General features: G+C 35.1%; 1 protein-coding gene and 1 pseudogene across 2 annotated transcripts in view; both read right to left on the minus strand.

Annotated features, from left to right (window-relative positions):
* Positions 1 to 26191, minus strand: part of IL1RAPL1 (interleukin 1 receptor accessory protein like 1) — a 1316763-nt gene that overhangs the window by 201268 nt on the left and 1089304 nt on the right. The gene's annotated exons all lie outside the window — the stretch shown is intronic.
* On the minus strand, positions 8717 to 8837 carry LOC135270023 (U2 spliceosomal RNA; annotated as a pseudogene).

Consider the following 26191-nt stretch of genomic DNA (forward strand, 5'->3'; position numbering starts at 1 on the left):
TTCGGTGCCTGAAAAACTTTTCAAGTGAAATTACTGGAGACATACAGTTGAGAATATATGACTCTAATTTTTTTGAAATGATTATAATAAAAATAAATTCAGGTTGTTAGATACTGTGTTTGCTACTGAACTATATAAAACTAACAATCAGTGACAAAGATGTGGGAAAATTATGTACACAAAATTGACAATTTGGGAAATAATAAATAACTTTTGACTGTGTGTGGGTGGGATTGGGTGGGTAGACTGAAGAAATGCCAGGCAACGTTTTAAGTGTTTCACATACATTACTGATTCACACTAAAGATTCCATTTGGCACTATTCGTATGTCTTATTAGTGTCTATTTCACAAATGAGAAGTAACTGGAGCACAAATGGGTTAAGTTATTTACTCAGTGTTACTCAGCTAACAAGTAATCACCATGGCTTTCAAACTGAGCTGCTTGGTTCTACAGCTGGGTTTTTGATCACTATACAATAGTGCTGATAATTACTTGTTTTACATTCAATAAAAATACAGCCAGATCAAGGCTGATCTTACGCACAGGAGCTTTTCTAGAATATATCATGTGATTGAAGAAATGCTGACAAGGGGCTTCTCTCCCAAATTGTTTTCTTTACCTTTTGTGTGAAGTTCTACAATTAAAGATTTTTTTTTTTTTTTTGTGGGAGAGTGTCATATATTGTATAATAAAACAGCCCCCCAAATTGTGAAATGTGTACTGGATTTCTCTTTGGGAAGATGGAGACGTTTTAGAGACTGACGGTGGTGATGGTTGCACAGCTTGTGAAGGTATTTAATGTCACTGAACTGTACACTTCAAATAATTAAAAAGGTAAACTTTATGTTATGTATATTTCACCATAAAGAAACAGTCTCTGAAATCCGATTTCAGATTCTAATTTTTACTTCTAGATCCTTAGCAATGTACATAAAATAACTTGTTTCAGTGTTTTCTTCTGCAAAGAGGGGAGAATAAAAGAACCTACATCAGGGTGGTTGTGAAGCTTAAATAAGAAATCCATGTACTATCAGAATGCCTGAGGCGATAGGCTTACAAATGTTATTCTTACACTCATTCTTAAAAGCAATGCTTAGAACAGTATCTGGCACATAATAGGTACTCAATAAAAATTGTTGAATGAATGATTGAATAATTCATTACACATTATTTTTATGCATTGGTTTGCCTTAGTATCATCATAACACCTTGATATACAAAACCCCATTTTTTTAGACAAGTGTAACAGAAATAGCAGGAGAATACTGAATAGGGCAGGGAACTTAATGTGCCAGTTTGCCTAATTCTCACTTACCCAGGACTGTCCAGGTGCCCAGTATTACTCAAAACCTAAACATATAAGTACCTAAATCAATGTCTCAGCAAAGTTACCTGGTGAGCTTGTTTATAAATGTAGATTCCAGCACACACCCAGAGGTATTCTGATTTGCTAAATGTGTGATGGGACCCAAAAATCTGCGTTTTGAAGAGTCACAAGTAAGTTTAATGGAGTTCACTGGCACACTATTAAAAAATAAGTTAAACTTTTTTATTTTGAAATAATTGTAGAATTGCATGCAGTTGTAGGAGATAATAGAGTCTATTCCACGTACCCTTTGCCCAATTTTTTCCAAAGGTAACCTCTTGCAAAATCATACTACAATATCACAACCAGGATATTGACATTGACAGAGTTCATCAATGTTAAACAGACTATATTTTGAAAATGGATCTAATAATCACGAATGAAGTGGTTCTCAGCCTGGATGCACATTAGAATCACCTTGAGAGCCTTACAAGAAATTGTCACACCCCAGATCCAGACCAATCAAATCAGAAGCACTGATTTGGAGGCCTATCTACTCCCCACTTCGCAATGATTTGCAGACTGGTTAAGAATAGCTGCTGTATTGTGACACTTGGTCCTTCCTTCCTAGTTTCAGAGGAGAGGCCAGATTTGTAAGCTGAAACTTACCCCATGTACTAAGAGTGAAGACAACCAAGTAATTCTTCATCTTTGAAATTTATGCTTTGCCCCATTTTCAAGATGTAAGAAGTACCCCTAACTAGAAATCTACAAACAGAGTCATTTAAGTTGTTATGGTGGTAAAATAACTGGCCATTACCCCAAGGGAAATGATGGATTTCTCACCAAACACTATATAAAGACCATTGTGCTGAATATAAAGGACCTAGCAATAATTTTGGCATAGCCTCTTTTGTAATTATCTATCAATTATTCTACTGCTGGGTAGAAAATAACCCTTTTTGAAAATATTTAAATGTGATCATCAAATTACTCAATTATTTTATATTTTAGGAAAGTAAGCTTTTTATTCAGTGTGCCACATATATTTCAAGCAGTGTGCGTAATATGGTACCTAGCATTTGCAATCAAGAAAATCAAGGCCTACAGTTAATAAAATATTATTTCTGCCGTAAGTTTTAGTAACAATATTGTTTTTCAAGTAGAAACAACTACAAGTGTTTTCTTTTGGTATTTTGCAATATATCTACCATACATTACATACTGCATAAATATGGTAGCAGTGTTGGTCTAATTAGATAATCCCAGTGATCTCCAAGAAAAAGAAATATGGTACAGATGAAGGCAGCTCTGTAGGGCACTTGAGTATCTGTATTATCAATAATAACCATTTTGAAAAGGCAGTGTTGTCATTAACTGCAAAGGGCAATCTCAAATCTGTGAAATGTCATAATTATTTTTTCAAGCTATATGTCAAATATTGAAATCCCAATAGCTTAAAAGACCTTACAACAACCACATGTATAACCATTAAATTACAGTACTGATTAAAACGATAATGACAACAATTACACCTTTAATGTCTGAGGGTAATATGAATGAAGCTAGGTGGCTTTCTAAAATGCCACATCTTCAAAATAAGTTACGACTCACTGAAGCCTAATTAACTCTTCATGACATTACTGTCCAATGTAATTATATTTCTTTACTCTCCTTTAGTTTATCTCTGGTCTCTAGGGTTTAGTTGTTAAAATAACTCAAAGATGGACACTTTGTTCCTATTAACCCCGGAATACATTTCCATGGTGCAGGTAATTCTCAGGCTGTTTAACCTTTGCATTAGCACAAGGGGAAACATTGGTGGTTTGCTCCCTCAATAAGTAGCAGTAACTACTTCAGAACAAGGTGACACAAAGTTTTTTTTTTTCTTTTCCTTAGGAATAGTGGTAAATACTTGATATTTGTGAAATAAATAAGAGAAAATTTGTATTTTCACCAAGAGAGTATAATTTTATAAGCTATGCACCTGCCTGCCTTTTCTCTTTTTTTATATACTTAAAAATATTAATGTATTTATTTTGGCTATCTCTTAGTTTTCTAGGGCTGCTGTAGCAAAGAACTACAAACTAAGTGGCTTAAAACAACAGAAATGTATTGTCTCAGAGTTCTGGAGGTTAGGAGTCTAAAATCAAAGTGTTAACAGAACCATGATTCCCTTTGATACAGGTAGAGGAATCTTTCCTTGCCTCTTCTTAGCTTCTGGTGCTCTGTCAGCAATCCTTGGCATTCCTTGGCTTGCAGCTACAGCACCCAATCACTGGCTCCATTATCCAGTGATGTTCTCTCCTGTGTGTCTGGGTGCCTCTTCTTATAAGGACACTAATCATATTGAATTAAGGACCCACTTTACACCAACAGAACTTCACCTTAACTAATTACATCTCTAATGTCCTTATTTCCAAATAAAGTAACATTCTGAGGTACATACTGGGGGTTAGGATTTCAACATACCCTTTTGGGAGAATATATCCAATTCATAACAGATTATAAAAGTGATATATGTGGGTGGGCACGGTGGCTCACGCCTGTAATCCCAGCACTTTGGGAGGCTGAAGCGAATGGAGCACCTGAGGACAGGAGTTTGAGACCAGCCTGGCCAACATGGTGAAACCCTGTCTCTAATAAAAATACAAAAATTAGCCAGGCATGGTGGTGGGCGCCTGTAATCTCAGCTACTTGGGAGGCTGAGGTACAAGAATCGTTTGAACCCGGGAGGCAGAGGTTGCAGTGAGCTGAGACTGCCTCACTGGATTCCAGCCTAGGCAATAAGAGCAGAACTCTACCTCAAAAAATAATAATTATAAAAATAAAAAGTGATATATACTTATTTAGAATAATTCAAACAATACAATAGTCTGCAAAATAAAAAATAAAGTTATCCACCCTCACCACTTCCCTAATTCCTAGAAATAATAATTGTTAAAAATCTGTGTATACTTCCCAATTTTCCCATATATAAACATACAGATGAACTAAGTGTATATATCTATGTATATATTAAAGATAATTAACAACTTATATACATCTATCCAAGTTACATATAATAGACATCTTTCTATTTCAGTACATTAGGAGATAATAATGATTGGCATTTTGCTGAGAGTCAAATATACACTAGGTCTTTATTAATTGCTTTCAGCAAATAATTGTTATTTAATCTTCACAACAGTCCTATGAGGTAGGTCCAATTTTAGACACCATTTCATAGACCAGTAAAGAAAGGAACAGAGAGTTAAAGTAACTTGTCCAAAACCATACAGTTGATAAGAGGTAGAAGTGGGATTTGATCCCATTGACTCATGCCAAAGCCTGTGATCGTAACCATTATACTGTATTATCCACATAGCATTTCATTTTATAGTTGCTTCTTATCTGAAAGAATTTAAAAATAATAGAGACATCCAAACCTGTCATTTTATGATGTTACTCATAGAAGATTACCATTTGTACTCTAACTAAAGTAAATGATACATTCAGATGTTAAACACATCGTTTGCTGTCAATTATTCCTGGGGAATTACCTGTTTCCAGATAATTTTATGTATTTAATATAGGTGGTTTTATTTACTTTAAACAATTATTATTCAACATTTAATGAGCACTTTCTTTGGACTGATACTCTTACCAGAGAGTAGAAAATAATACACTACATTTTTTCTTCTCAAAGTATTGGTGGGAGAGAAAACTATGTGAACAGTAATTGAAAAATAATATTAGAGGTTTATTGGGAGTATGAAGAAAGGAGTAAGCAACTTCAGTGTGGGTTTGTTGGGAAATACTGAAAAACTTAAGTCTTGATAAGTGACGTAAGTCTTCAATGATTTGAGCACGTATTGTCAGGGGGATGGGGGTAAGGGAAGGTGGGGTTGGTGGGTATGGTAGCTTCTGAAATGGCTCCTCATAATCCCAACCTCCTAGTAGTTGTATCTTTGTGTAATTCCAATTTTTTTTGGAGTGGGCTAAACCTAGTAGCTTACTTCAACCCAATAAAATATGGTAAAGATGATGGGACATCACTTTAGTGATTAGGTTGCGTAAGATTATGAATTTCTTCTTGCTAAAAGACCCTCTCCACTGTTGACTTTGATGAAGCGGCTTCCATAATTGTGAGGCAGCTGCCTACAGAGAAGCTCTTGTAGTAAGGAATTGAAAGAGGCCTCTGGCCAACAACTTGCTAGGAATTAAGGCCTTGAGAAATTAAATTCTGCTAACAACCACTGAGTAAATATAGAAGCTGATCGTTCCCCATCTGAACCTTAAGATGAGACTGTAGTACTGACTGACACCTTTATTGCAGCCTATGAGACATTCTGAAGCAAAGGACCCAGCATGGCCATGCCCAGGTTTCTAAACTACAGAAATTGTGAGATAATAAATGTGTATTGTTTTAAGCCACTAAATTTGTGCTAATTTGTTATGTAACAAGATAGCTGATGCAGTGTGTTTTATAAGCAGCGAGAATTGTGTAAAACACACGTCCATGCACATACATATCATGCTCATGCACACAGGTGTAAATATTTTGCTATGTCTTGGTAGTATAGTATAGCTGAAACTTAGAGCACAAAGATGACCATGCTAAAGGAGGCCAGAAAGGAGGCTCAACATATGACCACAAAGGATACTTATGCCAAGTTAATATGATTGGACTTTAGGCAGTTTTGTACTGTTGAAGGCTGTAGCAGCTAGTTGGTTCTGTGTATTAAAAAACATGCTTGGGAAGCTGAATTATACATTTGCAAGAATTCAGGCAGGGAGTCTTTTAGAATGGCGATAATGGATAGGTAATGGGAACATGAGCTAGGGTAATGGGGAAAGAAGATCCAGAATCGAGTTTTGAGTAGTATTTCAGTTCACTCATCAGATTTTAATGGATAGTACTGTGAGGGAGGGTAACTCCTAGGAATTTTGCTACATGACTATAAGAATTTTGGAGCCACACATTATGAAAAGCCAGTTTTTAATGGTAAATAATGAGATCAATTTATCCAGGATGAACTTGAGTTATCAGTGGGAGATTTCTCCTGTTGTGTTGATATGGGCCTGAAGGTCAAGAAATAGGTCTTGCCTAAAGAATATATGAAAAACAGTAAACACATTTGAAGGAGTAGAATTTTCCAGAACTGTAAGTAAAATGAAAGCAAGACAATGCAAGACAAATCACAGGATTCAAATATTTAATGGAGGTACGAAATACAAAGAACCAGCCAAAGAGACAGCAAAGAAATAGAGCAAAAGTTAAAAACCGGGGAGGGAGGTAGGTACAGCATCTCAAGAGTACAGTCATCAACAGTGCTAAATGATTTTGAGAAGCCATACATGATTAGCACTTCATAGTGTTCACTAACTTCAGTGAGTTCAGTGATAATTTAGCTACCTTCTTACACATTTCCTAACAGTTACACAATTCTTTCAGCATTGTTGAAAATTCTGATGCCTTAGAATTGTGATAAGACTAATCATTCTACATGATTCCTCCCCTCCCACCCCCAGGTCATGAATATTATTATTAAGGGTTGTTTCTGGTACCAATCATTGGGCCTGGAATAAATAATGTCATTCCATGCTGGGAAATGGCCTTATTCTTCTGATAGCTTGACAAGTTTTTAATCATCCTTACACCATGCAGAGCCAGAAACAATTATTTGATTTACATGAAGTCTATAAGTGACACTAGATAACAAATAATTATCAGTGGGAGAGAAATATGGTAGGTCTTTTAGTAGCTAAATATTATAGGTTGTCACACAAAAGGCTGTCCTTTGTCAAAACAATACCACAAAAGTTAGTTTCAGTAAATCAAATTCCAAACTGGTTATTTGAATAGAAAAGTAAATCATTGAGATGGATTCAGGTCATTAAATGTTGGGTGAGTGTATGCCTACATCAGTTTTCCATCTCTGTAGGGTATGCCATTTATTTTTAGATGACATGAACTCAGGTACATGTTTATTAGGAATGATGACAAACAATGAAGCAAGTGCCTCTGAGAAACACCTACTCGAGTGAGGTAGTAACAGTATTGAAATTATTTTATGTATTTTTGACCAATAATTAAATTAACTTTCGTGAGTCCCACCATTTTACTTACCAGTCATTTAACTTACACAGAATGTTTTGGACATGTTAACCCAATCTACCTGGAATTATCTGATTTCAGTTAACTTATCAATCTATTCTACTATGTCATAAAGCTCACACTTTGACTTAAGACAAAATATCTCTCTCTTTACAGTCTCATTTTATAAACTACAACCTTGTACAGGGAATAGATTAATGATGCTAAGGAAAAATATATTGGATACATCGATAGTTTTGATTATGTCTTTTAACTCATGTTTGAGACCATGGGGTAAAGCTAACTTCTTGGTTTTCAGTTCTTTTACTTGCAAATAGATAAAAGAAAAAATGACTCACTTTTAGAGTGATTAATTTTATTAATTCTCCTCTATATCGTTTCTAAACCAATTGGAGGAAAAATTGCAAGTAACGTAGAATGCCTGGGGATATAAAATATACCCTAAGATGTGAGAGGACCATATCACCAAGGTTACTCAGGAAAGCATTGATTCAATATTCAAATAATACATGAATGCTCATCTCCTTTCACTCAAGTATTCTCAAAGGAATTAGTACCATTGAAGGAGAATCTTACCTATTTAAGGAAGTGGATTTGATGAATTCCCTCAGTTAACTTTCTAATGTTTATCAAGTCTTAATACTGTAATATTTTTGATATCTAAATCCAGCAGTGCTTATTACAATAAAAGTGCATTAAAATATTGTATATCTGTGGGACCTAATATATATATGATATATATATTATATATTAAATATGATATATATGATATATATATTATATATTAAATATGATATATATGATATATGATACATATATGATAGATAGATAGATAGACATATAGGCAGTTACATCTTTTCGTTTTTTTTGAGAGACAAGGTCTCACTATGTTGTCCAGGGTAGAGTGCAACTGTGTGATCATACCTCACAACAACCTCAAACTCCTGGGTTCAAGTGATCTGCCTGCCTCAGCCTCCCAGGTAGCTAGGACTACAGGTGTGAACCACCACACCCAGCTAACAAACAACCATGGCATGTGTGCACCTATGCAACAACCCTACGGGATGTGCACATGTACCCGAGAGCTTAAAGTACAATAAAATAAAATTGGTAGAGATGGGGTCTCACTATGTTACCCAGGCTGGTCTCAAACTCCTGGCCTCAAGTGATCTTCCCACCTTGGCCTCCCAAAACACTGGGATTACAGGCTTGGACCATCACACCCAGCCTCCATTTTTTCATATTTTTGAAGTTACATGACTAAAAGTAAAATCACTTGTTAGAAGATTTAATTTTTATTTGAGAACATGTATTATATTTATGTTATTATAAAATATATGTTCTTCCTCAGGTATTATGGTAGATTGTCTTTTAAATGGATAGGAACAGATACTACACTTGATCTTAGCCCAAAGGCCAAGAAGCCATTAAATTGTATTTTTAAGGATGACTACCATATACAGTAGTAAATTCATACATATAGTTGTTTTCCAAATTGTTTTTGCAAGAACATCAGAAATTCAGTAATGATAAGCATTTATTATTTTGGTGAGTACATGATAATTTATTTAATGCCTGTCTCCACCATAGACTGTATATTTTAGAAGGATTTATACTTAATTTATTTACAGCTGTATCAATATTTTGTGACCACATAGGTTTTTAGTCCATATTTGTTGAAATATTAACTAGAATCTAGTTTTAGATGATCACTTGCTGATATAACCCACATGTTCATGTTCTATTTCATATGTGTATATATATATGTATACATGTGTGTATATGTATATTAATTTTAGAACAAAGCAAGCATTTGACTTTTTATTATAAAAATAAGCAGAGACTAGAGTTGAGGAGATCAACTACTTTACCTCTTCATGTATAGCTTTTAGCAAACACTGGATTTCTGCTGATTCAAAGTTATTGTTTGAGAACTAATTCTCAATTTATAGATGATGCTTTTCTCTGGATGCTCTACTCTGGATCAGCTTTTCTCATCCTTCTTTTCAATGAGCTATGTGAGATAAATGGCAGGCATATATGTTTCATTCCATGGCTATAACTAAATTAGCTAGACTGTGCCTCTAATTCTATCACTCTTCCTCATGAAAAAGAGCATTTATCAGATTGTAAATATCTTAGGGTGATATAATTATAGAATATATCTAAGTACACTCTAATTGGTTAAAAACTAAGTTGTTCACAAAAATGAACTTTAATTATTTTTACCAAATTATAAATGCCACATGTCATTATAGCTGCAGGTGTATCAATAACTAAGGAGGGAAAGACATACTGACCTAATGAGATACAGTGTATTCCCTTGGAAGCTCAAAAAATGTATCCTATATGAGGCTCATAATCTTTGTTCCCTAGTGTGTCCATTAATAAATATTTGCAATGACTAAAAATGATAATTTTTTTCAAAATTATACCATAGCAATTCATATTATAAATTTAACCTATAAAAATTAAATCTCCTTTGATATACAACTCAATATAACCACTTACTCACAATTATTTGTTTCCTAAACATTGGTTCTTGATATGTAAAGTGAAAAACAGCTATGAATACAAACTCATGACTACTTTCTGAAGAAAAAGTAGAAAATAGGACAGAGAACACAAATCTGAAGCATCTTTTGTCTAATCAATTTACCATCTGCTTCTTAATGTGTCATGTTCTTATGTTACCCAGCTTTTCTTAAAATAGAAACACAGAGTTTTCTAAGAAAGAAAAGATAGTTTCAAAGGGAAAATGACACATAAAGGAGTCTCTTTGGGTAAGGAGATGGAGAATTGAGGTGTCACAAGGAAAGAACAGAATGATTGCCTCCTCTGAGAAGATTCTGAATATGCTCAGGAAGAAATGCAGTTACCAGGAAATTAAACCAAGCCACCAGTGAAAGGCAGAAAAGAGAAAGTCCAACACTACAGAGTTAAGAAGAGGGTCCATGCTACAGTTACATCAGGAAATAAGGGTCAGGATAGAAGTCTAGTGGCTTTGGCGATTAGAAGATTCCATATACTCCCACATAAGAGAGTTAGAAGGAACACTCACTATTCCCAAATAGCTTCCAAGGACTGGAACATTGTAGGGTCTCAGCCACCACATAGAATTTTCCAAATTAATATTAGCAAATGGTGTTGTCTGTTAACCACAACACTTCCTAAACATTGTACTGAATGTTTTTAGCAAAGAAAATCTGGCTATCTGAGAGCTGCATAAAGTTTCAAACCAAGTGATCCCTTCTGATTAAAATTTTATTGCTGGTGGTGGGGCTGCTGATGTCTTGTTTTGCTTGTTTTCTTTTATCATGGACATTTATGACACAAAAGAATGTATATAGTACACATGATTTGGAGACTTCAGTAAGAGCATTTTCATTTTTAAAATTATTGAACTTTTTACCATGAAAATGCTTATTTAAGTCATACCTCATTTCATAGGGAGTTAATAATATAATTTATGTGAAAGGAATACATTTAGACCAATAATTATTCAAACAGCTTAAGAATATTTAGAATAAATGGTTTATTTTGTCGATATAATGTTTATATAATGTTTCAGTTCAATACTACACTTTAAAAATGGTGACAAAAATTTAAAGCCAATATATTTCATTGGAAGCTTAAATTGCACTTTAGCCTGGCTAGGGAGTCAGTATAATGTTAAGAGTGAGTATAACACTGTCCCCTAAGGGATCCCACAGAATAGGCCAAATCCTATTTCATGGCCTACAAGGCGACTCCTAGTCTGGGCTCCATCTACCTTTACAATTTCATTCCCATTCTGCTTCTCACATGCCCTCCAATTTAGCAACTCAAAGTTTGGGCAATTTCCCATCAATTTCTTCTCCCTTTCATTTATTCCTAATTTTGCTCACTATATGTCCTTTGTTTAAATTCTCTTTGCATTCTTTCTTTAGATAATGAAATCATCTTTATATTTTAGGTATGAATTTGTCTCCAGACTTTTCTTAGATGACTCTGAAGGAAAAGGCAGTATGGCCTGGGGGCCAAAAGAAAGGCAGTATGGCCTGGGGGCCAAAAACCTAGGTTTTGGACCTATACTGCCTGAGTTAAAATCTTAGCTCCACTGCCAACTAGCCTCATGGCTTTGGATAGGATGTATTATATCTTAGAGTTTAAAAATATGGAAATAATATCCGTTCCCTCTCACTCTGTTAGTACATTTAAAGCACTTAAAGGAGAATGTGACCCACAGTAATTACTCAGTTAAGATTAGCTGTTATAATTATTACTTCCCAAAGAAAAATTAATGGCATCATCAACTGTGTCTCCATATACTAATTGCATAGCTCTATTATCGTACATTTTATTGAATTATAGTTCAATATGTTCACATCCAGCCTTCTTACTATGTTTAAATTCTATTGTGTGTTTCCAGAAAGTTCTTGGTATCTGGAAAATGTTTGATGATAAAATGTGCTTTTTGAATGATCTGTCCATTACACTAGTTGCCATCGATGATATCTTTTTATGGAAAAAAAGGAAAAAGGATGTCTTCATGAAGGTTGGAGGCATTCAGCACATACTCTGGAATATACTTGGCATTATGAGCAGTGAAACTAATGGCATGTAATCTACACATTCTATTACAGTTGTTATTTCTGGCTTTAGAAGTGTCCCAAGAGCACATGACAGTAATAAAATCATGGAGGTAGCAGAGACAAGAATTAGTCTTTAGTAATCATATCTCATATGTTAAACTGTAAAATCAAAAATTAAAATATCCACGAAGTCTCTTAAGATTGGAAGGAAAAAAGAGCTCTGTAGGACTAGCATTTGAAGTGGCATAATTTGTTTTGTAAGTTGCCATGTTTGCCAGTGAAGTCAAATGTGGAGATGAAGGCTTGCAATAAGATAACTAGGCACAGCTACTCTTATAAATGTCTCCTGTGTCACACAAAATAGCTTATGAATTAATTTAATTTACTATTTTTTCTTAAAGCTGCTTTTTCCACTTTTTACAATTAGAGATGACTAAGAAGGTATTCAGAAAACCAAAGCACTTCTATAATTTTCCTCCATTTAGTTCCAATTTCCAAAAGATAACCTAGACCTCAAGGGAGAGATGGCTTTTCACATGGAATTTGTGTTGAAATGAAGTTATTTCAGAATGACTCCACTGTGACTTTGTAGTCTTCCTAATGAGCTGCCAGACAGCACAAGGGAGATAACTATTAGAAAGCTCTGGGTGTTCAATAAGAGCCCTCTTGATACATAAATAAATATGCATTATTTATGCCATCATGAACAACACCAATGGAATAATGGTATTTTCAATTTTATTGGCAAAGTATTTGAAATTTACCGTCAATTGGCATGAAATATTATTATTTTATGAAACATTTATAGTCACTATAGCAACATATTTATCATATCAGACTTACATCTAATAAAGGCTGTCTCAGCTTCAGAAATTCATAATGGAGTAAGAGCAAAGAGTGCATAGCCATCCAAATAGCCCAGTAGCCATAGCATCAAGCTGTCTGAGTCCCTTCATCACCTCTCAATTCTGAAACAGCCACATAATTAAAGCCAATATTATGTGCTTGATTATCCAGTGGGTTCTATCGTGAATTACCTCAATTCAGTTCATCCTTTGTATGTGCAGTCTGATCATATGGCTATTTCAACAATTATTAACCAAAGGCCTATTATGTTTCACATGCGGGCATGGTGCTTTGGTTATATTACCGAATAAGACCAGCCAAATAGTTTATTGTTTTTTTTTTAAATATAGGGTTTCATGATTAATAAAGAATGAGCTTTCAGCTGGGCACAGTGGCTCATTCCTGTAATTCCAGCACTTTGGAAAGTCAAGGTGTGTGGATCACTTGAGGCCAGTACTTCAAGACCAGCCTGGCCAACAGGACAAAACCCTGTCTCTACTTAAAACACAAAAATTAGCCAGGCATGGTGGCACATGCCTGTAATCCCAGCTACTTGGGAGGCTGAGGCATGAGAATCGTCTGAACCCAGGAGTCAGAGGTTGCAATGAGCTGAGAGTGTGCCACTGCACTCCTCCAGTCTGGGTGACAGAGCGAGACTCTGTCTCAAAATTTTTTTTAAAATGAGCTTTTTCCTGCACCACCTGCTACTAAATGTTTCACAGAGAGTCATTCAATATATTATCAAATATCTTATGAAATCTCCAATACCCAGGAATATTTTTTGGTAATTCTTTGGCTTCTTTTCCTTACAAGTTTTGGATTCCTTTACAGAAACGTGCTCCACACATACACAGAGAGAAAAATTCTTTTTATTGCAAAGAAATGATGACTCATTCAGAAAATTATTCATTAAATTATGCTTATCAAATTTCTAAGTTCTTTCCTTATAATAAAATTATATCCCTAAATGATATATTTTGCTAATGTATTAATATTTCAAAAGAGTTTTCTGCACTTAGCAAAAAATTCTTAAAATTTATTATTATAATTTCTTAGCAAATTATTAGACTTTGAAGAATAGAAGCACTTTAACAGTATGCTATTTAGGAATTTACACACTGCTAGTTAATTCCACAAGTGCCAAAATATGCCACCATTATTATTATTTCTCTTACTTGGGGGACTCAGATTGCAAAGAGAAAAAGTGAATCCAGAAATGTAAAATTGTCTCTTGACAATTGTGCTAATATGATGTAAAATAATAAGCTAGGAATTTTGATGTTTAAAAATAATGTTTACCTTAGCAATGATTGTGTACGTATAGAAAAACGTCATGAAGAACATGGTAATTTTTTACTTGCTGAAAACGAAAATAACCTGATAGTGACCAAAACCCATATTGATATGGTAGACAGCAGAGACTCCACTTTAAAGCACACGTTTTAAATGAGGTATATATTCCTCATCATCACTACACTTTTACATATAGGACTGTAGTAATGCTAGTGAAGGCCAAAACTATTTAAAAATTAAAGAATAGGGCTGGGTGCCGTTGCTCACACCTGTAATCCCAGTACTTTGGGAGGCCGAGGTGGGTGAATCACTTGAGGTCAGGAGTTCAATATCAGTCTGGCCAACATGGTGAAACCCCATTCCTACTAAATTAATTAGCAGGGCGTGTTGGCAGGCATCTGTAATCTCAGCTACTTGGGAGGCTGAGACAAGAGAATTGCTTGAACCCAGGAGGCAGAGGTTGCAGTGAGCCAAGACCACACCATCGCACTCCAGCCTAGGCAAGAAGAGCGAAACTCCATCTCAAAAAAAAAAAAAAAACCTAAAGAATAAAGAGAAGGAGAGAAGGGTCATTTTTGCCCCTGCAAAGACTGGATAATTATTGTCAACAACCTTCCTGATTTTATTACTGTCATGTACTCTTGAGACACTTCTAAACATGCTTACTCTCAGATGTCACACACTGAATTCCCTTTTTAACAATGATCTTCAGAGAATAAGATGACTTTCAGGGAATTGGACTTGGAAAAGTTAATGTATTCCTAGCATTTAGCATTTGTGTTATTTAATGATAGCACCCAATTTATCATGAAGAATTTTCTGCAACCAAGGATCCATCACCAAATAGTTACCCTATGCTTTTAAGGTTTTTAAAAGAAAATGGATTCAAGATCATTCTCTATTTAGTCTCCATATGAATGGTAGAGTCATGATGCTCTCCTCTTTAGTTCTATTTAAGAACTAGAATGACATCTCATGATACTGCTAATGTGATGATATCTGGCTTTCCTTTCCTACTAGAGATTTCCCTAATAACATCTATGTTTTTATAGTTACCTTGATTTCTGGTCGATAATTTCAAATTTCATGTTCATTTTATTCTGTTGCATTGGTTTGCACCTCAATGACTACTGTATTCCTCATTTTTAATTTATTTCTATCACAAATTATTTCTTTCAAGGAATATTGTCAGATTTGAAAATTTTTAAAAATGAGTCATTTTCAATCACTGTGAATATGCTGAGGCAAAGCAGCTTTTATTTATTATATAATTGAAATTACTTAAATGATTAAGCTTTGCTGAGTTGAAGAAATCTGCATTGGCCAATTCAATCAGCCTGACCAGAATGGTGAAAAACTAAACAGTGAATCACATATGTACTTTTTTCCAGCTTCTTAGTTCAACAATGATTTTATACATGATAATTATCCAGCAAGTACAAATATGAAACAATGCATATTTTCTAAATTTTACAGTTAAAATAAAGAAGATACTTAAGGTATTCACTTTCAAAGTGGACCAGAATATAAAAACAGTTGTAAATAGGGACAAAGGCTTAGAGGTATGCAGAGAGAGTAATAGCAGATATTCCTATTCTAAGTTGCTATTTTCACATCCATTCATGCCTGGCCTTTGTAGTTCTTTTTCCTTCTAGAATGGGCACGAATTATTTAAAAGGTCTTTGGACTTTTTTGCATCATACTTAACAACATTGTCACAAGGGGAAAAAGAAACAATAGCACTCCTACAAAACATCATTCTGAGTTTCGATAGAAAATATACAAGAAGTGCTATTGCTTCCTCAAGCTAATACCCATGCATTTTTTCTAATTAGTGAAGGTTATGCTCCGGTTCAGATTATTGCAAACTCAGTTGTTGGAAAAATCAATAATGTTCAACAACAACAAAAAGTACTAAACGCAGTGATGGGGCTGTTTGATGAGAGAATGTATGGAATGTCTGTGCTTGCAATGTTGTTCATTCATTCATGCATTTGCAGTAATGAGAAAAGCTCTATAACCTTTCAGAAAAAGAACTTAAGAACTGGCTCCTTCCTCTTCAGTGTGCTATTTGTATGTGTGTGCTTGTAGTCAATCTACTCCAATGGAAAATTAATGCTTACCTAATATAATAGCATAAAGGCAAGCCAGGTATTGTAAAGAAAGTTAAAAAAAGAAACACCTTTTATCTCATCAATTGCTTTTCCTAAAGTAAATTACATTAGAAGGTAGCAGCATTATATTTGCCTATAGTTCAATATTGATTAAGAAGGTTTTAATTGTAAAGTTGACAGAAGATATAATAATGATTGCAGCACTCTCCTACGACCCCAAACACATTACAAAGCACCGTGTGTATAGATACGATTTATATAGCAATGTATTATATATAATTATTATAGAAGTTTGATATACTAATTATATGTATAGTTTTTAATTATAAGATTTTTATATATAATTTCAACTAGTATACATGCATTTATGTTATAGATACATTATATTAATATATAATATGTAAATAGTATAGAAATACATTATATCAGATTAGATTTTATCTTAAATACTGTCATATTACTTATATATGCCATATATGAACTTATTTATAAAAAGATCATGTATAAGTGCCATTATTACACACTTTCAAGTGAAAGGATAGGATTCAGAGAGATTAGCTGATTTGTATAAGGTCACACAACTAAGAAAGTGCAGGACTGGAACTAGAATCTAAATCTCAGGTTCTCTTAGACTTTTAATCTTCCTCCATGCCACAACCACTTTTCCTGTCAAATCCAGAAAAAGAGGAAAAATGCAGGTTGATTTTATATATTAGTAACCCAGTCTAAAGAGTCATATTTGATGTGTGATGACAGTATTTACTATTACTAATCATCAAAGAGCTAAAAATGTTGATTTTTTTATTAAGATGACATCTGGTTGCAATGCTGTACCAACTGGTATGTTTCATTGGTTCAGTTCATGATTTTGAGACTTTTTTTCCATTCTGTTTTATTTTATAGAAAGCTGTTGCACAGGTGGTTGGATAGTTAAAGAGTTTTTTGTTCTGTTTTGCTTTGTTTTGTTTTGTTTTAGTATCAGGTTTTTTTTCCCCACCATTTACTTTGTATCAGAATAGAGTCAGCAGATTGGTTTTAGGAGTGTCATAGCTGTGTTTTTTCTTCAGCTCCCTAAAGAATCTACCTCTGACCTTAGCTCCATTTACATCATAGTTTGGCCATGAATTCTATTAGATAATATGTTCTTTGTGAGTCTTAAGGTAAATGACATGAAAAGAGATTCAATACTTATTCAAGTATACTCCTGTTTTATTTTCAGTAGTCATTACAAAATCATTTACTTGAGTTTTCATTATAATGTAGGTTTAAGAAACATCAAGTAGAACTGTCAGAGACACTATCTTATCTTATTAGCACCCACACATGTTTTTCCTCTTCCCTAAATAATGTTTACATAGCTTTTCATGAGGGTACCTTTCCTACCAGTTTCCTAATAATGCGCAAGAACCAGGACATGAATATACAACGCTGCTTTGTCTATCAGTCTCTTGGGAGAGAGAAAATGATTTCAGAATGATAAAAGGGAAGTTTTGTGAGATGACTGAAATGCATCAGTGCTGTGCTACGTAATATATTATATAAGGTCAACGAAGAGACATGGGACTTTTGTCCTTCAATCTATAACTGCAGACTTTCCCAAAGACATAAGACGCTTTCAGAGTTGCTCCTAGTTAAAAGTCTTCATTTGTAAGATTCATATGCCAGACTTTAGGTCTCTGCATTACTCTTGTAATAGCTGAAGGGAAAATAAATCTGTTGAAATAAACCTACCAATCATTGTTTAAAATGATGGGAATAAGTTCCACAAGTGCCAAAACATGCCACCATTATCTGTTCCACAGATATGCCACAGCTGTGTGCTCACACAGTATGTCTGTTGGACTGACAATCATAGTTGGATATGTCCTTAATCTTCAAATTAAAACTTTAAAAATGATTGTTGACCCAAATAAAACTAAGAAGAATCCTCTATGGCTAGAAATGGAATTTTAATTTTAATTTTGGAAAACTACACAGATTCTAAAAGAATAATTAGAGTGATACAAATAAATTGTTGCCAATTGCCAAATTTCATAAATGAAAACTAATATCTAATCTCTACATTCTTATTTCAAGTAAAAACTGATATAATGGCAATGTAATACAGATATGACTAATGTTTAGAATATTTGTATTTTTCTTCCATTAGACTATTTTCACGTATTTCTTTTCCTTAAGAGAGCCATAGAAATACTTGGGCTTCAGGGTCGTCCTGCCATTATTCATCCAGAGTAACAACAGAAAACTAGGTGCCTTCAATGTACAAGTCATAAGTGAGGAACTAGAACAGAAGTGAGAATAGCATGTAGGCAAGAAATATGGTTCACCTCACATCATGTTGGGAATGTATATACTGGAGTGATGGTTTTGAAGGTGAAAGAAATAACTTCTGAATGGTGTTATATCTCAGCTTAATTTAGAAGACATGGTTGTTTTGAGGGGGTGAGGGTCATATGTAAAATGTTGAGTTAGTTCAACCTTTGAGTAGACTGGAAGGCGGATAGAGAAGTGATCTAGGTAACAAGACTGGTTAATCGTAGGGTAGTCTCAGTACAATGTAATGAGGGTGGCAGTGGAAATAGAAAGGCTAGTATAACCTAAGAATAATTTATACGATATAGGACGTGAAAGAAGAGAGAAAGAAAATGCTATAGGATAACAAAAGTTATTTAAGCCTGAGTAACTAAGAAAATGATGGGATTGGAGACTGAATTAAGAAATTTCTGAAAGAACTTGAACTCTGAAGGAAAGATAACAAGTTTGGTTTCAGGCGAATTGAATTGGAAGGGGTAGTGGGACACCCAGTTAGATATTTCTACTAGGAAGTTAGAGATGAGGAACTAAAATTCTGGATGGCTGTCTGGGTCATATAATCTGATTTAAGAGTAACTTCTATAGAAGTGAAATATTAAGTTCTGAGATTATAGCTGATTTCCAAAGGAGAAAGTATTTACTATATCACATTAGACTTTAAATGTATGCAGAAAAATGGGATAGGGACCCTAATTTGACCCATGGAACTTCTTTTTTTTTTTTTTTGAGATGGAATTTCACTCTTGTTGCCCAGGCTGGGGTGCAGTGGTGCCATCTCGGTTCACTGCAACCTTCGCCTTCCTGGTTCAAGAGATTCTCCTGCCTCAGCCTCCCTAGTAGTTGGGATTACAGGCGCCTGCCACCAGGCCCAGGTAATTTTTTGTATTTTTAGTAGAGATGGGGATTTCACTGTGTTGGCCAGGCTGGTCTTGAACTCCTAACCTCAGGCAATCCACCCACCTCAGCCTCCCAAAGTGCTGGGATTACAGGTGTAAGCCATTGCACCTGGCTCGACCCATGGTACTTCTAAACTGACTTAAACACTTTTGCTGTGAGGAGTAAGGTACTCTAAATTTGCAACATGTCACTTCTTAATACTAGGATTTAAGAATGGTTGGTACTTTATATATACATGATCACAAAGCTATGAGTAGGTATTTTAAAAGCAAATACTTCTGTTATTTGAACAATTAAATATGCAAATAAATAAACTTCATATTTTTATGGCAACTCATGAATAATCATATTAAAAGAAGCAGGACATGTTACACAAATGTTTCCATGGTTACCTCTGGATGAAAGAAAGAAATTTATGACTTTGACAGTGAGAATCAATCTCAATGATTGCCACAGCCAAATGGGAAAAAATACTCAATGAAAAAAATACTGAGGAAAGAAGGTGTAAGACAAAGTTTCCTTTACCTCAAAATTATTATTTACAAAAATTTCTGAACATTCTTAGTTACAATAAAATTATGATACATTTATCATCTTAAATGAATAATCTGTTATTCATTATTTGGGCAGAATGACTAATAATATTAGTAACCTAATAATCCATTTAGAAGAGACAGCATAATACAGAACAACTAAACAGGAATCTGGAGCCAGATGTGGGACTGAGCCTGGCAGTTTATGTGCCCTTTAGCACATCAGTTAACCTCTCAGAAATGTCCTTCCCTGGTCTATGAAGTGGGGAAATATTACCTGATTGGGTTTCTCTGATCTGTGAGGATGGAATGGAATCATGTGCAAGAACTGTCAATGTTCAGGTCGGCTGTTATTAGTCCCATTAGATTGTCTGACCAAATACTTTGCTCTGTGGTGCAATTCAAAATGTTATCCCTAAAGCAAATAGTAATATGAACCTCCTGGAGGATAGATATAGTGGAGGGAACTTTAGTGCACTCATGGCAGGAAAAATAATTTATGTTTTTATCCCAGCACATAGAACAACTCTCCAAGAGAGCCCAGTTCAAATACCCATGATTCTCTGCATTGAGAGCCAGACCTAGAGGAAAGTATTAATGGTAACAAAATGACAAGGCCAGGTGGTGGCTCACACGTGTAATATCAGCACTTTGGGAGGACGAGGCAGGTCGATTACTTAAGTCCAGGAGTTTGAGACCAGCCTGGGCAACACAGTGAAACCCCATCTCTAAAAAAATACAATAAAATTAGCTGGTGGCACTGGCCTGGAGTCCCAGCTACCAAGGAGGCTGAGTTGGGAGAATTACTTGTGCCCAGGAAATTGAGGCTGCAGTGAGCTGAGATCATACCGCAACATTCCAACCTGGGCAACAGAGTGAGACCCTGTCTCAAAAAAAAAAAAAAAATGAATGAAAGAAAAAATGAAATAAAATGAAATGAAATAAGTACTCAGAAGATTGGCTTCTGGGACATTTTGTGCCATAGAGTGAGATCTTTTAGAATTACCTCAGGCTTTCTTGATAGCTTTAATCAGGCATTATGGAACTTCTCTATTCTCTGCTGAGTTCCACAGAAGCCACTGCTATGGGTAGGTTACTATCCTGGGTTGGCGAATCTATTGAATGAAGATAAAAATCTTGTCTAGGAAGGTGAGCTTGGGGTGGAAAAAAGGAAAAAGATTTTCTCTCCTCTGTGATCTGGAATTGATTCCCAAAGTAGCCTGGAAGAAAGAGAAACTTTAAACAAATGATGAGGGCATCAGAGGGCTTGCCTGGAAGTAGGCTAGAAAAGAACAGATAGTAGATAATATTCACTTTGAAGTTTAAATCTCTTAGCTTCTGTGATCTTAAAGATAACATTCTGAAGGATGCTCCTGTATTATGTCGTAACGGAAGTTATGAACATCTTCTAACCCATAAAATAATCAGACTTCATAGAATGAAGTATTTTGTAGCTGAAATTCTCTAGTCATTCATGATGAAATGCATATTATTACATTTTTAAATTGATAAAAGAATAGCTAAATTTAAGATCACTCTGTCCAGAAAGGAGAGTCACTTATTATTAGATTAACTCATTGCATGCTAGCTATAGCTAAATTGATAATTAAATGCACTTCTTCTAAAAACTGATTATTTGATTTTTAATGTTCAAATATATTTCTGAGATGCTTCATGGCTTTCAGTTATAGATAAAATACTCATTTTATAATAACTTTTTCATCAGTTCCTTTTCTAAGCATTAAAAACAAAGTAGAAATTTTAAATTTTAAAGATCTCACTGAGACCCTTATAACTTGTTTTCTTTAATATGTTGTAGACCTTATTATAGTATAAAATTACTACACAAAGAATAGTGTAAGACTTAGGTTCCTGGCAATGCCAGACATGAACAAATTTGCAACTTAGTGCAGCAAATCCTTTGACTTACAGTAGGGGTCCCTGATATACCCTTCTCTTGATGAGCTTTTAAATTTTTTCCATGCCAAACCTTTCCTTTGGAAATTGTTGCCTCCCTCCAAAAGCTCCATCCTCTAGAGCAATGGTCTACAAACTATCTTGATGATGTGCCCTTATCCATAAAATAAATTTGAATACCTACCCTCAGAATATGTGTATACCTCCTCAGAATATAAAGTACAAGCATGGACTATTGTACTAATATATCACAAACATCTTAACATATGCATTAAATAAAAATTTAAACGGAGCTGAAGATGAAACAAGTATTAATATAACATGATTTTTATTTTTACTGTATTCATTTAAAATACACAAATATTTTTGTGCTCAAAATTAAATGTGTCCAATTTGATCACACTGGGCATTTTTTTGTGACTGAAGAGATTATACTGGTGTTTGGAGGAATGTTGTTTCTCCCATTTGCTTCATGCTTACCTGTGCCCATCTTAGTATTATTTTCATATGCAGTTTCTTATAGGATCTTTAAGACATGTGCATATATTTTTAACCACTTGTCCATTTTCTAGGGGTTAATTTAGTTAAAACTAGATAATATAATAATCAGTCTACTTAGCAATTTCATGAGTATTGCAATTAGCCACATTAAGGTGACAGTGTATGAACTGAAGATAACCCAGTCACCCCCTCTGCAGGATGGGAATCTCACTCTTTCACAAACGAATTCTTTTTTTTTCCACAGAGTCTCGCTCTGTCACCCAGGGTGGAGTGCAGTGGCATGATCTCGGCTCACTGCAATCTCCACCTCCTGGGTTCAAGCCATTCTCCTGCCTCAGCCTCCCAAGTAGCTGGGACTACAGGCACTCACCACCATATCCGGCTAATTTTTGTATTCTTAGTAGAGATGGGGTTTCACCATGCTGGCCAGTCTGGTCTTGAACTCCTGACCTCAGGTGATCTGCCCACCTCGGCCTCCCAAAGTGCCAGGATTAGAGGCGTGAGCCACCATGCCTGGCCCAAAGTCTTTAATTCACATGTGTGATACATGAATGACTGAAGTACAAAGCAAATGAGTGTGGCAGTTGTCAAACTGTATTTTTTTGAGACAGGGTTCTTGCTGTGTTGCCCAGGCTGGTATTGAACTCCTGGGCTCAAGAAATCCTCCTGCCTCAGCTTCCTGAGTAGCTGGCATTACAGACATGTGACAACATCTCTGACTTGCATGTTAAATATTGGTAAAGGTGAAGTTCTTATTTAAAATAGCGATATGGGTATAAAAATGCTTACAGTTTTGTTTCACACCCCAATGAGTTATCTTGCAAAACCTTTAGTATGCAAGTCTTCATGTTAGAATCTGCTTCTTTGTGGACAACTTCAGCATTCTCATAGGTTTTCTTTCTCTTTGTGGTCTAGCTGATCTTACTGGTTTCATTGGTTTTGCAGCACAGTTGCCACATACATACCAATTTAACCTGGTTAATGGCCAGAACTAACCCTATGCTGTCTTCCATATCTTTGTAGTTTAGTTGTACTTTGTTTTTAGTCACAACACATCTGGCCTCATGGCCATCAGTTTGTTGTTTCTGTTTCCAATAACTAATTTTCCACTGGGGGAAATATGTAAATGACAATAGTCCCAACACTTATTAGCCAAAAATATGCTAAGAAAATGAAGACATGGTGGTGGAATATCTGTAAATAAGATCTCTGATTTGGTTCTTAGGCTAGGAAAAAAAAAAAAGATCTCAAACCTACTGTGCCCCATCAACCCTTTCTCTGGAACGCTTGGGATGACAGAAGCATCTTACACTCTTGAAATGCTGCTACCTACTCACACTCCAGACAGAATGAGTCTGGAACTTATTCCAATTGAAAAAACTTCAATTGAAAAAATTCATGAGTTCAAAAAAGAGATGTGGTCCCTAGCTTGGGGTCAGCTTCTTTGAGTAGAAGCTGAGGCTTCCAGAAAGATGTTATGGTAGGCAGAATAATGGTCCCCCAAAGATATCCACATCCCCAGAATCTGAATATGTTAAATTACATGGCAAGGGGTAATTAAGAGAGCAGATGGAATTGAGATTGCTATCAGTTGACCCTAAAATAAAGAGATTATCCTGAATTATCTAGGTGGGCCCAATATAGTTGTAGAGGTTCATATAAGAAAAACAGAAGGACAAGCGAGTCAGTGTCAGAAAGATGCAGCATGAGAAATAACACAAGTAGACATTTCTGGCCTTGAAGATGGAGGAAGAGACCACGAGCCAAGGAATGTAGGCAGCCCCTAGAAGCCGGAAGAGACAAAACAATTCTCCCCTAGAGCCTCCAGAAAGGAATGCAGCCTTGCCAATACCTTGATTTTAGCCAAGGTAGTTTGATTCTAGACTTTTGACCTTCAGAATTATAAAATAATAAATTAGAATAAATTTAAATTGTGAAGTTTGTGGTAGGTTATTATAACAGCAATAGAAAACAAATGCACATGACTTAAAAAATATTTACTACAAAAGAATGATTCAACTGTGAGTAATACAGAACAAGAAAAAAAGGATGAAAATCAGTGGAGGATCTTTGTGAAAAGTTCAAGATGGGTGCTTTCCCCTGGGAATCGGGGGTAGAGTTCATATCTCTCATACAACCTCAGTTTTCCCCTTCATAAATTGTAATCTTCTGTATTCAGCTCTCCAGATTTTGATGGTGCTGAAAGCAAGGAAAGGGGGAAGAAAGGAGAGGGGTAGCTTGCCCTGATCTTGCTGAAACTATTATATCAAGAACACCAAACAGTAAGTTGAAGGAAGATGTTTCCAAATGGTTAAGTCACTGATGTGATAGCTTATGAAGAAAATTACGCACCTTTGGAAAGAACCGCAATTATTTACTAGATTTGGAAGTGAATTTCCAGACATTATCTCCTGCAGATATCAATTTATTCTCTTCATCTTTCCTGAAATATGGCAAAGCAGCCTGCTGGCAAGTTGGGGAGCTGGAGTGTGAATTGTTCTGTACTGCATTCTGTCCTGGCATCTGGTCATGATTAGTGACTGCTGTGACATTATAATTTAGCCAGAGAGAGTTCTAACCCATAAATGTCTGTGTTTATGTGTGTAAATGCATGTGTATGTAACATATATCTGTGTTAAAGGTTAAATCATGTTTGTTTGTCCCTTTATTTAAAGGACGATTTGTTCCTGTCTGAAGAAATTATCAAATGCTTCTTTACTCCCAACTTGAAAAACGCTGTGTATTATTATCTATTTTCCAACTCACAATACTGTCTTCCTTTTTCCTGTGCCTATTACTTCTCCAAATAACAGAGATAAAATCGGAATCAATAATAATTTCTTCAGAAGATTATATTTTTAGTCTAATTCTTCAAATGACATTTCAGGTAATCGCCCTAGCAATGACCTGGAAGACCTAAATGAGCAAATCCTCCAGTGGTCAAATCTGTTTCAACTTGCACAGAGAGAAACTTTGAGCATGCCTGTGCTCATTGGGATGCTTTTTATTAAGTTCATATTGTAGAATTTCATCATCTATTAAAGAGAATGAATATAATTAACTATTATACTGATGTAACTGATTTGCCATTAAACTCAAATAAATCCCTGTTATGTATCAATGTTGATCATTCTGCTTAGAGAAATAATCCAGGATAGAAATAATACAATGGCTTCTTAATTCTTATTTGGTATATGGTATTATTTAAAGGATGATACTAACTTTGAGAAAGGATTGCCAGACTTTAATATTCACAAACGGATTTACTTAAAAAAAGCATATGCCATGAAGGTATAATTGTGTTTTGTGATGCCCCAGTGGGATCTTATCCTATTTCATGGAGAGATTTTTAATTATATTTAATATGATCTAATTTGTATTAAATAAAACTGCAGGTTATTTGCTGAAAGTCAGTTGGAGACATGTACAATGAGAAATATGACTGTGACTAGTCACACATAAAGTTCTGAAGGTTAGAAGTCTGATTCAGAGAATGAGTCTAAATCTTGAACAGAACTCCAATTAGGTAAATCAATTTGTGTGATTGGTTTAAATCCCTGGAGCTACGTTTCAGCTACTGTTCACTCAATAAACATATACTGAGCAGTTACTTGAACTAGGAACTGAGCCAGAAGCTGGGAATACCAAAAAAAGTAAGAAGTTACCCTTGTTTTAAAGAATTTGCAGTCAGAAAGGAAGGAAAAAAGAGAAAGAATTGACGTGCAGAGATATAAGTGCTATAATACCCGTAACAGGCTTCTTCAAGTACTGGTAAAGAGCTCAGAGAGAAAGTG

Source organism: Aotus nancymaae, unplaced genomic scaffold (genome assembly GCF_030222135.1).
Source record: "Aotus nancymaae isolate 86718 unplaced genomic scaffold, 86718_ANA_hifiasm-v0.15.2.pri h1tg000058l, whole genome shotgun sequence".
NCBI classification, from domain to species: domain Eukaryota; kingdom Metazoa; phylum Chordata; class Mammalia; order Primates; family Aotidae; genus Aotus; species Aotus nancymaae.